The sequence below is a fragment of the Microcaecilia unicolor genome, chromosome 12 (assembly GCF_901765095.1).
Source record: "Microcaecilia unicolor chromosome 12, aMicUni1.1, whole genome shotgun sequence".
In the NCBI taxonomy this organism is placed as follows: domain Eukaryota; kingdom Metazoa; phylum Chordata; class Amphibia; order Gymnophiona; family Siphonopidae; genus Microcaecilia; species Microcaecilia unicolor.
In genome coordinates this window covers 71974800-71989269 of record NC_044042.1, presented here as the reverse complement: position 1 = coordinate 71989269, position 14470 = coordinate 71974800, and the positions used below count along the sequence as shown (strand labels likewise).

General features: G+C 42.9%; 1 protein-coding gene across 2 annotated transcripts in view; it reads right to left on the bottom strand.

Moving 5' to 3' along the window:
* Window positions 1-9665, bottom strand: part of WIPF2 (WAS/WASL interacting protein family member 2) — a 64511-nt gene extending 54846 nt beyond the window's left edge. For both annotated transcript variants that reach the window (XM_030220734.1, XM_030220733.1), the window contains exon 1: window positions 9510-9665. The gene's annotated coding sequence lies outside the window, so the exon portion shown is untranslated. The remainder of the gene's footprint in view (window positions 1-9509) is intronic.
* Window positions 9666-14470: the final 4805 nt, after the last annotated feature.

The window sequence follows — 14470 nt, the reverse complement described above, 5'->3', positions numbered from 1 at the left end:
ATACAATCATACATCTAGACTGCCAAAAATCTTTCAAAGAGATAAGTTTTCAGTCTTCTCCTAAAAGACTAATAAGAAAAATCAATTCTTAATTCTAAAGGCAAATCATTCCAGACTGAAGCTGAAACTATGAAAAAGAGGTCATCCAAGAGCCATGCCATAAGATTAAACTGAGACACTTTATGCATCCGGACTGGCCCTGAACTAGAAAGCCCAGTACCTTAGGAAACACTAGGGGCTCTCCTACCTTCAACCTCATGAGGTCTCTGTACCAGGGCCTCTGAGGCCAATCCAAAGCCACTTGGATGACCGACCTCAGATAGCTCTCCACCCTCTGTATGATTCTGCCATCAACGGCCACAGCAGAAACACGTATAACAGCCTAAGTCATGGCCATGACGCTACCAGAATGTCTATGTCTTTCAACCAATGTTCTCTCCTGTGGCTGAACAATCTTGGGACTTTGGCATCGTTGGCCATTGCTATCAAGTCCACAGCCAGCATTTCCAAACATTGCACTACTAGTAAAAAAGGCCCGTTTCTGGAACGAATGAAACGGGCGCTAGCAAGGTTTTTCTTGGGAGTGTGTATGTTTGAGAGAGAGAGCCAGAGTGAATATGCGGGTATGTGACAGAGTGAGACTGTCTGTGTGACAGTGTGTGTGTGAGAATGAGGGTGTGTGACAGAGCCCCCTCCCCTGTTCCTAATGCCCCTCACCCCGTTTCCTCCCCTCTTTTCCTCCTCCTTCCCACACTTTGGATTCCTTAAGGCTTTCAAAAGTCTATGTACCCCCATTGCCCTAACGCCCAGTATCCGGATACCCCACCGCTTTACTCCTCACCCCTCCCCCAAGATGTAATACTTTCACGACCTTCATTTTTTTTTTTAAGTGTCCCATCTACCCTGTGTACAAATGCCTGGCATTCAGATTGTGTTCCTCTCGTAAATTTTCATTTCTTTCATTCATTCAGAACTTGCCCCCCCCCCCCCCCCCCTGAACACTTTTGGTTCCTTCAGTCTTTTAAAACTGTCCTATGTACCCTGTGTGCTAATGGCCAGCATTGAGATTGTTTTCCTGTCCCAAATTTGCATGTCTTTCAGTCATTCACAACTCCCCCCCCCCCCCCCTTCTCCAGTTTAACACTTTCGTTTCCTTCAGTCTTTTAAAACTCTCCTATCTACCCTGTGTCCTAATGGCCAGCCTTCAGATTGTTTTCCTTTCCCAAATGTTCATGTCTTTCAGTCGTTCAGAACTCCCCCCCCCCCTCCCTCCATTTAACACTTTCGTTCCTTCAGTCTTTTAAAACTCTCCTATCAACCCTGTGTCCTAATGGCCAGCACTCAGATTGTTTTGCTTTGCCAAATTGTCTGTCACTGAGGTCAGTGCTTGCCTGCCTAGCAGACCACTTCCGGCAGGCACGGTCCCAAGCACATCCTGTTGGAGGTGAGAATTATTATATAGGATGTGAATAAAGGCCTCCTCCAACAGACTCCAGTCTCCAGAGTCCAATGTGTTCCTGCTTAGGAAATACGCCTGCATACTGTCCACGCCTGCCACATGCGCTGCCAATATATTTGTCAGGTGTCACTTTGCTCACCACAAGCAACTTCACCTCTTCCACCCGGCAAGTGATGTAGGTCACTACTGTTGAACTGTCTGACAGCACATGTACTGCCTTTCCCTGCATCATTGGTTGGAAGTCCTGTAGGACCAGAAATATGGCTCTTGCCTTCAGGCAACTCTTTGGACATGGCATCGTTACCATTTTCCACCACTACTGAGCCACCTTACCCATACAATGATCTCCCCAGCCACTCAAGCTGACATCCATTGTTGCAAGGATCCAGTCTGGTAACTCCAGATCCATCCCTCCCATCAGATCGCTCAAGTGAAACCACCAGGACATGCTGCCCCTTGCTTCCCCTCAAATAGGCAAGGGAACTTCTGGATCATACATGTGGGGCATCTAGCAGGCCAGAGAGGGCTCACATATAGCTTCTGTAAAGGTCCCAGCTCATATAATTAATTCTAGCACTGCCGCCATGGATCTCAACACCTGAAGATAATCCCAATCTTTGGGCCTTGATTTCCTGAGCAAGTGACCGATATGAACCTGCAGATTCTGCCTCTTCCCCTTGAGGAGTAGGTAGTCATGTGTCTTGCCCAGCTGAATACTGAAACATGCCCCCAGATACTCCAGTATGCTCTGGGATTATAGCTACGTCTTGCAAGGTTCCGCGTTAGGAGTTACGGATCAAGAAAGGGATCTGGGTGTCGTCGTCGATGATACGCTGAAACCTTCTGCTCAGTGTGCTGCTGCGGCTAGGAAAGCGAATAGAATGTTGGGTGTTATTAGGAAGGGTATGGAGTCCAGGTGTGCGGATGTTATAATGCCGTTGTATCGCTCCATGGTGCGACCGCACCTGGAGTATTGTGTTCAGTACTGGTCTCCGTATCTCAAAAAAGATATAGTAGAATTGGAAAAGGTACAGCGAAGGGCGACGAAAATGATAGTGGGGATGGGACGACTTTCCTATGAAGAGAGGCTGAGAAGGCTAGGGCTTTTCAGCTTGGAGAAGAGACGGCTGAGGGGAGATATGATAGAAGTGTATAAAATAATGAGTGGAATGGATCGGGTGGATGTGAAGCGACTGTTCACGCTATCCAAAAATACTAGGACTAGAGGGCATGAGTTGAAGCTACAGTGTGGTAAATTTAAAACGAATCGGAGAAAATTTTTCTTCACCCAACGTGTAATTAGACTCTGGAATTCGTTGCCGGAGAACGTGGTACGGGCGGTTAGCTTGACGGAGTTTAAAAAGGGGTTAGATAGATTCCTAAAGGACAAGTCCATAGACCGCTATTAAATGGACTTGGAAAAATTCCGCATTTTTAGGTATAACTTGTCTGGAATGTTTTTACGTTTGGGGAGCATGCCAGGTGCCCTTGACCTGGATTGGCCACTGTCGGTGACAGGATGCTGGGCTAGATGGACCTTTGGTCTTTCCCAGTATGGCACTACTTATGTACTTATGTACTTATGTACTTATGCACCATCCAGTCCAACCCTAAAGAAACTGGACTACCCATCTCATGGCCTCCTTGCTCTCTTTGAATGACTTCATGTGAATCAACCAGTCATCCAAATTGGGTCACCACTTCCACCATCACCCTGGAGAATATTCTTGGAGCCATGACTAATTCATACAGAGCATTCAGAACTGATAATGCTACCCCAGAACCACAGACCAAAGGAATCTCTGATGCTCTGCCCAAGTCAGAGTATTGAAGTAGGCTTCTATAAGATCTAGAGAAGTGAGAAATTCTCCCTGATGCATGGCCACTATCACGGACCTTAGCGTCTCCATCTGAAGGATGGAAACCATTAGCATTCTGTTTGTCTGCTTTAGGTCCAAAATCAAAAAGAACATGCCTTCTTTTTTAGTACAATGAAGTAAATGGAGTACCTATCTGTTCCTCACTCACCAGGGATACTGTTGTCATCTGTATGAGTCTGCCCACCATCGTCCTGACCACTGCCACCCTGCCAAGGGACCAGTGAGGTGACTCCAGGGAGGTGTCAGAGAACAAAAACTCCAGAGCATAACCCTTGTGATTGACCTTGACAACCCACTGATACAAGGTTATCTGAGCTCATCTCCAGTAGAAAAAAATGAAGGCCCCTTTTACAAAGGTATGCTAGCGTTTTAATGACTCTCTCACTAAGATACCTTCTCACTGCCATAAGTGTCTTCTCACTGACAAAAAAAAAGCCTGATGCCTTGGGTCTATCCTCCAGGAGCCTAGTAACCTTAGACTCCCACAGATCCTTAACAAGCTTGTCAAAATCCTTACTAAAGAGCAGCCTAGCCTAGAATGGTAACTTGCTGAGTCAGGTCTTCAAGGCCACATCCATTGCCCAAAGTCCTAAGCCACAAAAAACAAGACACAGACAGAGCCATACTCTTAGCCATGTCCAAATAAGATCACACATGTTCACCAGAAAGGCCATTCCCATTTCAAGGTGCAACTCCTCCAAGCCTTCCCCCACTGCTCTGGACAGGAATCCCTCTGGCAACTGTTCTGCCCAACGAAAACAGGCTTGGGTCACATATCTACTGCAAGACTAGGGCTACCACATCAAACGATTACTTCAACAGAACCTCCATCTGAAGATCCTGAAAATCCCTCCACAGGGATAGTTGTCATCTTAGTGACAGCAGACACCAACAAGTCAACATTTGGCTGTCCCAACCTCTTTATGTCTTCTCCTGGGACCAGGTAAAACCTCAACAATCACATAGATTTCTACATGTGGTATATCAAATATTAATAAACTTGAAACTTCAACTTGACATTGAGGCACTCATCCTAACTCCTGCATCTGGAGTCTGCCATTCAGCTGTAATTATTTCCCCATTGCTCTATTCATGGGAAAGGCTTTGTCTAGCTTCCTAATCCTTTCAAGAAGCAGATCTCCTGCTGCAGCTGCCTCTGCCAGCTGGTCCTCAGATATCTTCAGGGAGCTCCCGAGAGATCACTGTGTAGCTTATCTCCATGGAAAATGCAAACCACAGTGACATATTCCCCAGGAAGTTTCCTCTTTATTCAAGAAATCTTCCATGAGGGCCACCTGCAGCTCCTACGAGTCCCCAGCCACCTCTAAATAACATTCCAGGTTCTGGCCCCATTTAGAACTGACGACCCTTCAGCATAGACAATCCTCACTTCTAAGCTATAAAAAATATTCTCTTGAACACAATTAAACAGGATAAAATTGAATTTCTCCAAAACTAAAGCTATGATATTTTCTCATAGTTCCCTTCCCCCAGAATCATCCCGATGGAGTTTCTTTGGAACCACTGTTTCCATCCCTGATTCCCTTAAGATCTTAAGTGTAACTTCTAGCACGGGACTTATCTCAAGCCACATTTCGACTGAGATCTCCAAATGTTTTTATCAATTGTATGAGATAAGATATTTACATCCCATATTACAGACAGATGCACTTCACATACTAACGCATGAATTAGTACTCACTAGTATTGACTACTGTAATGTTTTGTTTCAAGGGCTAAACCAATGGGAATTCCGGCGTTTACAAATGATACAGAATGTTGAAGTAGAACCGATACTGGGAGGATGGAAATATGATCATGGTACTCTTTTATTAAAACAGGAACACTGAATCCCTGTACAATTTCATGTCCAATATAAAATCTTGACTATAATCCACAAGGCTCTGTCCTTTCCTGGTTCTCTTCCTACCTCTCCCTCCGCACCTTTAGTGTTCACTCTGGTGGATCCTCTTCTACTTCTATCCCTCTGCCTGTCGGCGTACCTCAGGGTTCTGTTCTTAGTCCCCTCCTCTTTTCTATCTACACTTCTTCCCTTGGTTCATTAATCTCATCCCATGGCTTTTCCTACCATCTCTATGCTGATGACTCCCAAATCTACCTTTCTACCCCTGATATCTCACCTTGCATCCAAACCAAAGTTTCAGCGTGCTTGTCTGACATTGCTGTCTGGATGTCTCAATGCCACCTGAAATTAAATATGACCAAAACCGAGCTTCTCATTTTCCCCCCCAAACCCACCTCCCCGCTCCCCCCGTTTTCTATTTCTGTTGATGGCTCTCTCATTCTCCCTGTCTCCTCAGCTCGAAACCTTGGGGTCATCTTTGACTCTTCTCTCTCCTTCTCTGCTCATATCCAGCAGATTGCCAAGATCTGTCGTTTCTTTCTTTACAAACAGAAAAAGTAAACACTGGGCCTTCAGGAATGAGAAAAATGCAATCCTTTATTAATGATGAATACCCGACACGGGCCGTGTTTCGGCGTACAAACGCCTGCATCAGGGGTCTAACGTAAAAAATACATAAACATATATCATTAAAAATTATATATAATACAATAATGCAGAACCAACATCAAAATCAAAAATGCATATGCATGCTTACATAAACATATACACATGTATATTATAAAAAATTTTTAAAACAAAACATATTTCTCAGGTCATGATGATGATGTTTTATATCATATGTTATTATGTTTTATCATTCTTTATATGTATATTCTTGTAACCATGATAACTATGTTTTGTTTTTAAAAATTTTTATAATATACATGTGTATGTATGTTTATGTAAGCATGCATATGCATTTTTGATTTTGATGTTGGTTCTGCATTATTGTATTATATATAATTTTTAATGATATATGTTTATGTATTTTTTACATTAGACCCCTGATGCAGGCGTTTGTACGCCGAAACACGGTCCGTGTCGGGTATTCATCATTAATAAAGGATTGCATTTTTCTCATTCCTGAAGGCCCAGTGTTTACTTTTTCTATTTGTTTGGTTGCTTTTGTATGCTGCTTTCCCTCTGTTTTGTTTCTTTCTTTACAACATCCGTAAAATCCGCCCCTTTCTTTCCGAGCACTCTACCAAAACCCTCATCCACACCCTTGTCACCTCTCGTTTAGACTACTGCAATCTGCTTCTTGCTGGCCTCCCACTTAGTCACCTCTCCCCTCTCCAGTCGGTTCAAAACTCTGCTGCCCGTCTCGTCTTCCGCCAGGGTCGCTTTACTCATACTACCCCTCTCCTCAAGACCCTTCACTGGCTCCCTATCCGTTTTCGCATCCTGTTCAAACTTCTTCTACTAACCTATAAATGTACTCACTCTGCTGCTCCCCAGTATCTCTCCACACTCGTCCTTCCCTACACCCCTTCCCGTGCACTCCACTCCATGGACAAATCCTTCTTATCTGTTCCCTTCTCCACTACTGGCAACTCCAGCCTTCGCGCCTTCTGTCTCGCTGCACCCTACGCCTGGAATAAACTTCCTGAGCCCCTACGTCTTGCCCCATCCTTGGCCACCTTTAAATCTAGACTGAAAGCCCACCTCTTTAACATTGCTTTTGACTCGTAACCACTTGTAACCACTCGCCTCCACCTACCCACCTCTCTTCCTTCCCGTTCACATTAATTGATTTGATTACTTTATTTATTTTTTGTCTATTAGATTGTAAGCTCTTTGAGCAGGGACTGTCTTTCTTCTATGTTTGTGCAGCGCTGCGTACACCTTGTAGCGCTATAGAAATGCTAAATAGTAGTAGTAGTAGTATCTGGTCAACCACCAACCCTGTCTAAATACTCACTGCCATATTCACTTACCTGGGATTTGCATTCCGGGGCCCAACACCTTTTGGTGGTGCCAACACCCCTTATGATCCCATTAATTACCCTGTGAAAATAAATGTTCTCTGTTGCAAGACTAGTTCTTTGGAACTCTCTACCCACCGATATGTGTCAATTACGATCCCATTCAGAGTTTAGGGCAGCACAGAAAACGTATTTGTTTATGCAAGCATATGGAGAGACGTTATGACTTTTGAATTTTGGGGGCCTCTTCCTCTTCTCCTGTCTTCTTTTTTGTTTTTATCCTTCCTTACCAGGTTGTGGTGTCAACCAAGCTGTTACCTCTGTGGGACAGTACTTTACAAAACCAGAATACTGCATTAATGATTTTATGGTGAGAATACTAAAAGGACATTTTAAGACAATTCAGGAACATAAGACCTTTGAAGTCTAAATGATAAAATATTACCCACCAAAGATCTGGGATTTCTATCCCATCATAAACCATAAAATTATACTGCTTTATCAACCTCTTATCACCCATCCATCTCTCCCTGACTCTCACCCAACCCAACCCTCTTCCTGTGTGACTGTCACTGGAATGCTTTTATGTTTCACGTATATATTCTGATATTTGTCAACATTTACTCATTTCAGATCTGAAGGATTACCTTCAAAAGCTAATCAAAAGATGTATTAAGTTAGCCCAATAAAAGAGGGACGATAAGAAAGGACAGTTTTGTGTAGGAGGAGGAAAAGTTTTCCCAATTCTGTGATTATGCCAGGCTCAAACTCTGTACCCTGAACTGAATGTACATAATCTAAAGAGACATTGATAGGTAAACAAACCTAAGACCACTCCAGACAGTTAAGTAACTGGTACTGTAGTAATCTGGGACAAGCCCAGGAAGTTAGGGAAAGCCCTATTAATATGACAGAACTCATGTAAAGTAGCACGTAAGGTACATAAGAACCTAATCTGATCTGGTTCCTGCTACCAATTAGCAGTGCTCAAGGCACCCCATAAAAAAGGAAGCAATAATTCTTTGATAAATATAAATGCTGCCCTCAACAAGGAAAACATTTCACTAAAATCTATCCTGCTGCATTTTGAAATTACTTCCTTAAAAAGGTGGGGGGGGAGGGGCAAGATGGCAATGGGACACAATTGTTTGAGAAAAGAACATACTTTCAAAGAATAGTAGCTATTACTCAATGAAGAGAGACCATCTTCCAATCTAACTTGATACTGAAATAAGTTAAAATGCATACAGCACACAGTGAGACTGTCCAGTGAACTAGGAAGTGCTGAACCAGTTTCAACCTAAATAGCTCTTGGAAGTTTGTGCAGTATTTACTGAAACTACTAAGTAAAACAAATAAAAATTCTCATAGCAATGAAGTGCCAGATCTACTAGCTCCCTTTATTATCATGACAGTATCAATACAGGAAGGCTAGCACATGATTCCAGGGCCATGACAGAGTAACCCATATGAGTAATCTACACACCTTCCCACATCAGCAGCAAAGCAAATGAACAAAGTAGCCCATGCTACAATATCTGCAGTGGCCTAGGGAGTGACAGCCTGACATTACTGACGCTCTAGCTATCAGAGAGCAAGAATAGACATCCCATTCAATATACAACCTTTGAGCATCGTTACATCTGGCTCTTTCCATCCACAGACTCTTGTTCCAACACCCTGCTATAATACCCCCACAAAAGAGAGCAGCTATTTGGAAAATAAACAGGGAATGGTCCACTAGTAGCATTTTACAGCTCACATACTGTACTCAGGTCTAAAACAGGCTAACCAAATATAACATCTCGACCCCCAAGGATCCCCTTCCCCCACACGGTCAACCCACGATCCACCATTATCCCTTATCTACCTCCCTCCCCATTCATTTAGCTCATTTTAATCTGCAGAAGCCACCTCTCCTGTCAATACCCCCATCTCTATCCCCAGGGTTCCTTTGCCCCCACAATCATTACCCCCTTCCCAATCAATACCCCACTTCTATACCCAGCATTCCTTCTCACACAAACTACTCCATCTCTTTACTCCCCACCACCACCACACAGACCTATCACTACTCTGTTTCTATCCCCAGAATTCCCTTCCTCCCAATCGTTATCCCAGTCCTATGTCTTGGCTCTACCGCTTCCCTAACACCATTTACTCCATCTCTTTACCCGTTTCCCCCCTCCCCAAGGAATGATTTACCCCAACAACCACACAATCTTCCTCAGAATATATCCCCCACCTCTATCCCCAGAATCCCCCTAATTAACACTACCTCATCATTCCCACTATACTCCCAAGACCAATCCTCTCCCTGTTGCTCCCAGACCTTTTACCTGACTAACGTCAGCCGGTAACGATAATATCTCCAGAGGCTACTTCGGGCAGCAGCAACACCATGTGTCCCCCCGAGCCCCGCCCCACCGCCGCTTCTGCTACCGACCCGGAAACAGACCCGGAGCAACAACCGAACCGAGCAAACAAAATGGAGGCCCCAGCAACTGGCAACGCGCATGCGTCAAAGGGCAGGGCGGTGGCAGATTCCGCCTGCGCAAGGATGACGGCCATATTGGGAAGGTCGCTTTCTCGGCTCTGCCACAGAGGCGGGCGTGGTTTAGTGCAACCTCCTTGGTTCAGTGTGTTAGTCTGTTAGAGTTAACTTTATTGGTATGGAAATCATACACTTGTTACCAAGGTAACACACAGAGAGGGAAATTTTGAAACAGGCCGCTTAACTTGTTGGCTGGGCTTAGTGGGTAGCCAGGAAGTCCACAACCATTTACATCTGATCTTCTGCACTAAATTTGCTTGTATATTTTGTGAGTGGAGGAGTGGCCTAGTGGTGGACTTTGGTCCTGGGGAACTGGGTTCGATTCCCACTGCAGGTATAGGCAGCTCCTTGTGACTCTGGGCAAGTCACTTAATTTAACCCTCCATTGTCCCTGGTACAAGTAAGTACCTAAGCCACATTGAGCCTGCCATGAGTGGGAAAGCACAGGGTATTAAAAAAAAATAGAAATGTATTTTATATCAAATACCTGTGTAGATAGAATGTATTTGGATACAGGCAGCAGATGATGTTTTGTATATTCCTGAGAATCTAGCATGTGATGTTTTTGTTCTTTCCTGAGAAAGTAGCAGAATAGCAGGTGATGTTTGTACATTCCTGAGCAGGTTCACGAGCTGTTCATGTAGAGTTGTTCTTGTAAGCAATGCATGATCATGGTTGTGTAAGCAAAATGTAACCAATAGTAATGATAATACATGTAATATCCATGAATATTCATAGAGTATATAAGAAGGGGATTGACTCCCAAATAAAGAGTTTTTTGCCCAGACACACGAGAGGAGAGTTATTTTGCAACATCTGGTGATCCCCGACGTGATCGGTGAAAACGTGACGTACTTACTACGACTGGAACAGTCAGCGCGCCATTCCTTCTACGGAACACTGTAAGTATGGGGGGAAATTTAACATCATCACATAAACAACATGCACAGGAGCTATATACTATAACGCAAAGATATGGTTCCTCCCGAAATCCAATAACTCTTAAAGATATAGAGCGTTTAATTGAGGAAATAGTTTGTCAATGTCCCTGGTATCCAGAGAAGGGATCATTCGATCCTCAAACATGGGAAAAGATAGGGCAGCAGTTTCGTTTAGAGCCTAGAGTTTCGACTCCTATATTATTGACTTGGAGAGAGATATATTCTACTATAGTAATTCTCTCTTCTGGATTGACAGGCATTACTAACGAAAATATATCCAACAAATTGCCAGGCAAGACCTGGTCTCTTTTACCTCCCGCGACTCTTGGACCTACACCTTCTCCTCCTTCTTGTCGGCTGGCCACCGATATGGGAAGGGAAGAGCAAAACAAAACTCCTGACTTTACTACTACTACCCCTAATAAACCAATTGAAAATATCCAAAACAACAACGCTAATGATAGCGTTATTATTACCAAAACACCAAAGAGCGTAGAACGACCTAGTTTAATTCAATTAGGTATACAGCAAGCACGAAAAAATGGTGAATTCATTTGGAACGATGATCTATGGGATAATTCGGAACCTAATCCTAATTTATACCCAGTTACTAGAACTACAACAATAGAGGCAGGGAACGAAACACATCATGCAGAATGGACTGCTCTACCTTATCAAGTTTTGAGAGAATTACGTAGAGCTATCGTAGAATCAGGTTTAAAAAGTTCATTTGTTCAAGGCATGATAGAAGGGATTAGTAACGGTTACTTAATGACTCCAAAAGATTGGAAAGACCTTTTCCGTATGCTGTTAACTCCTGCGCAATATGTAGTGTGGGATAATGAATATAAGCAAGCAGCACAACTTATCACTGGGACTAATTTGGTGCCTGATCAAATTTATGGATCGGGACCATTTTCAACCCTTGATATGCAAATTCAACAAAACGATACCTGTTTTCAAGCCATAGGCACTTGTATCTTGCGAGCATTTAAAAGAACACCAGAAGGGAATAAACCAACAAAATCTTTTGCATCAATTAAACAGGGTGCAACCGAATCTTACCTTCAATTTGTTAATCGATTGCAGGAAGCTGTAACTAGGCAAATTGATAATCTTGATGCGCAAACAGAGTTATTGATTAAATTAGCCCAAGAAAATGCAAATTCAGATTGCAAAAAGGCATTGCAGACTGTAGCTCATCGCCCAGGAATTACTTTAGCAGATTTATTGAGCGCATGTGCAGATGTGGGGACTCATGGTTATTCTATGAATTTGTTAGCAGGAGCTATACAAAAAGGTAATAAGCCACAGGGGACGTGTTTTAATTGTAAGAAACCAGGACATTTTCGAGCTCAGTGTAGAGCCCCAGGAGGGGGTGCCAACTTTGCAAAAGGACCTTCTCGAAAATGTCCTCGATGTCAAAAAGGATATCATTGGGCCAATCAATGTCGCTCTAATCCAATTAATTCCACACCGCCACCCCCAAAAAACTTTGCTCCGGGTTAACTCCTAACCTCGGTCCAAAGGGAGTGCAAGGGTCTTTTGCTCATAGTACTACTGCTACACAAGGTAGTGCAGGAATTGACCTTATTGCAGCGGAATGTAAAACTGCCATCTTACCTCATGAAGTTTTGGTATATAATACTACCTTTAAAGGACCCATTCCAGCGGCTACTGTAGGTTTAGTATTACCTCGCTCCTCTGCATCGAAGGCAGGTATTCATGTTATCCCTGGAGTTATTGATGCTGATTACACAGGCATTGTTAAAATTCAAGTATGGTCCTCATCACCTTTAACAATTTCTCCCGGGGACTCGTGGGCACAATTAATTATTTTACCATATTTTACAGCACCTATTCCTTCTACTGTCTCTCGTACAGGGGGCTTTGGATCTACGCGACAGGTAAGTGCAGTTTTAAAACCGGTTTCTAATGCACGACCCACTGCTCAATTTTTATTGCAACAAAAGCCCTTTGTTGGTATATTAGATACCGGGGCGGATGTTTCTGTCATAGCTTATAAACAATGGCCTGTGGAATGGCCCATTGAAGATACTTCACATGTGACAGGAATAGGGGGAACTCAGTCAGCCTCCCAAAGTTCTCAATGGTTATCTATTACATATCCTAACGATACCAAGGTTCTAGGACATATTAAGCCCTGTATTTTACAAGTACCCTTTAATTTATGGGGTCGTGACCTTTTGGAACAATTAGATGCATCATTGATCCTACCTGATTAACAGTTCATAAATATGTCTTTTTCTCTTCCTTTGGAATGGAAAACTGACAAACCTGTTTGGGTAGAGCAGTGGCCGATTACCAGAGAAAAACTGTTGATTTTACATCAATTGGTGGAAGAACAATTACAATTAAATCACATTGAGCCTACCAATTCTCCATATAATACTCCGGTATTTGTGATCAAGAAAAAATCCGGAAAATGGAGATTTTTACATGACCTACGAGCTATTAATGCGATTTTAGAACCAATGGGCCCGTTACAATGTGGTATTCCAAATCCTAATTTGATTCCTTATGATTATCAATTAGCTATTATAGATCTGAAGGATTGTTTTTTTTCAATTCCTCTCCAGGAAAAAGATTATAAATACTTTGCTTTTACTGTACCTGTTTACAATAATGCACACCCTACTACTAGGTATTGTTGGAAAGTTTTGCCCCAGGGAATGTTAAATTCACCCACTATTTGTCAATACTATGTTCATCAAGCCTTGCAACCATTTCGTGCCTATTTCCCTCAACTTTTGGTATATCATTATATGGATGATATACTAATTGCAGGGATAACTCTTCCCCCTTCTTGGAAATCTACTTTAATTTCTATCTTGGCCTCCTCAGGATTAACAATTGCCTCAGAGAAGGTTCAAGAAAAGGAACCCTATTTATATCTAGGTTTCCGTATGACTAAAGCTGCAGCCCAACCTGTCGCTCCTCATCTCAATTTACAGTCTCCCACGACATTACATCAATTACAAGAGATTTTAGGAAATCTCAATTGGTTACGTCCCTACTTGAAACTTCCTACAGAATTTTTACAACCCCTGTTTCTCGCATTAAAAGGTCATAAAACACCTGCTGAATTAATTACACTCACTGCATCGCAACAAACAATTCTGTCACAATTGGATCAAATCTTACAAACAAAATGGACAGATAGACGAGATGCATTTGCCCTTTTTTGTTTTTGCGTTCTCAAAGACCCCACCCACCGACAACCGTTTGGTGTCTTATATCAAGATACAACTCCTCCGAAATTGATAGAATGGGTCTATTTACAGAATACTCTCCATTCTACTATTACACAATGGCCCCAGCAACTAGCCTTGCTGATTACTAAAGCTCGAGAGCGAGCAACATTCATGACTGGTTTCGACATTCTTAAACTCATCATTCCTCATTCTTTGTGGCAGTGGGAAAAAATGATTCAGTTCTCCGACGACTTGCAATTTATTTTAGCCACTTATGTTGGTATTATAGATTGCCACTATCCTAAAGACCCTCGCATACAGGGCACATCCATTTTGCCAATCACTCTTCATGATCCCATTTCTTTACGTCCACTCCCTACTGCTCTCACCGTCTTTACAGATGGTAGTCCCACTCGTGGGGTGGTTACTTGGTACAATCTGAACAAATGGCACGTCAAATTTACCTCTCCACAAACCTCTGCTCAACGTTCAGAGCTTGCTGCCATCATCCTGGCTCTTTCTTTATTTTCAGATCAACCACTGAATCTTATTGTTGACAGTCAATATTGTGCTAATCTTGTCCGTCGCAT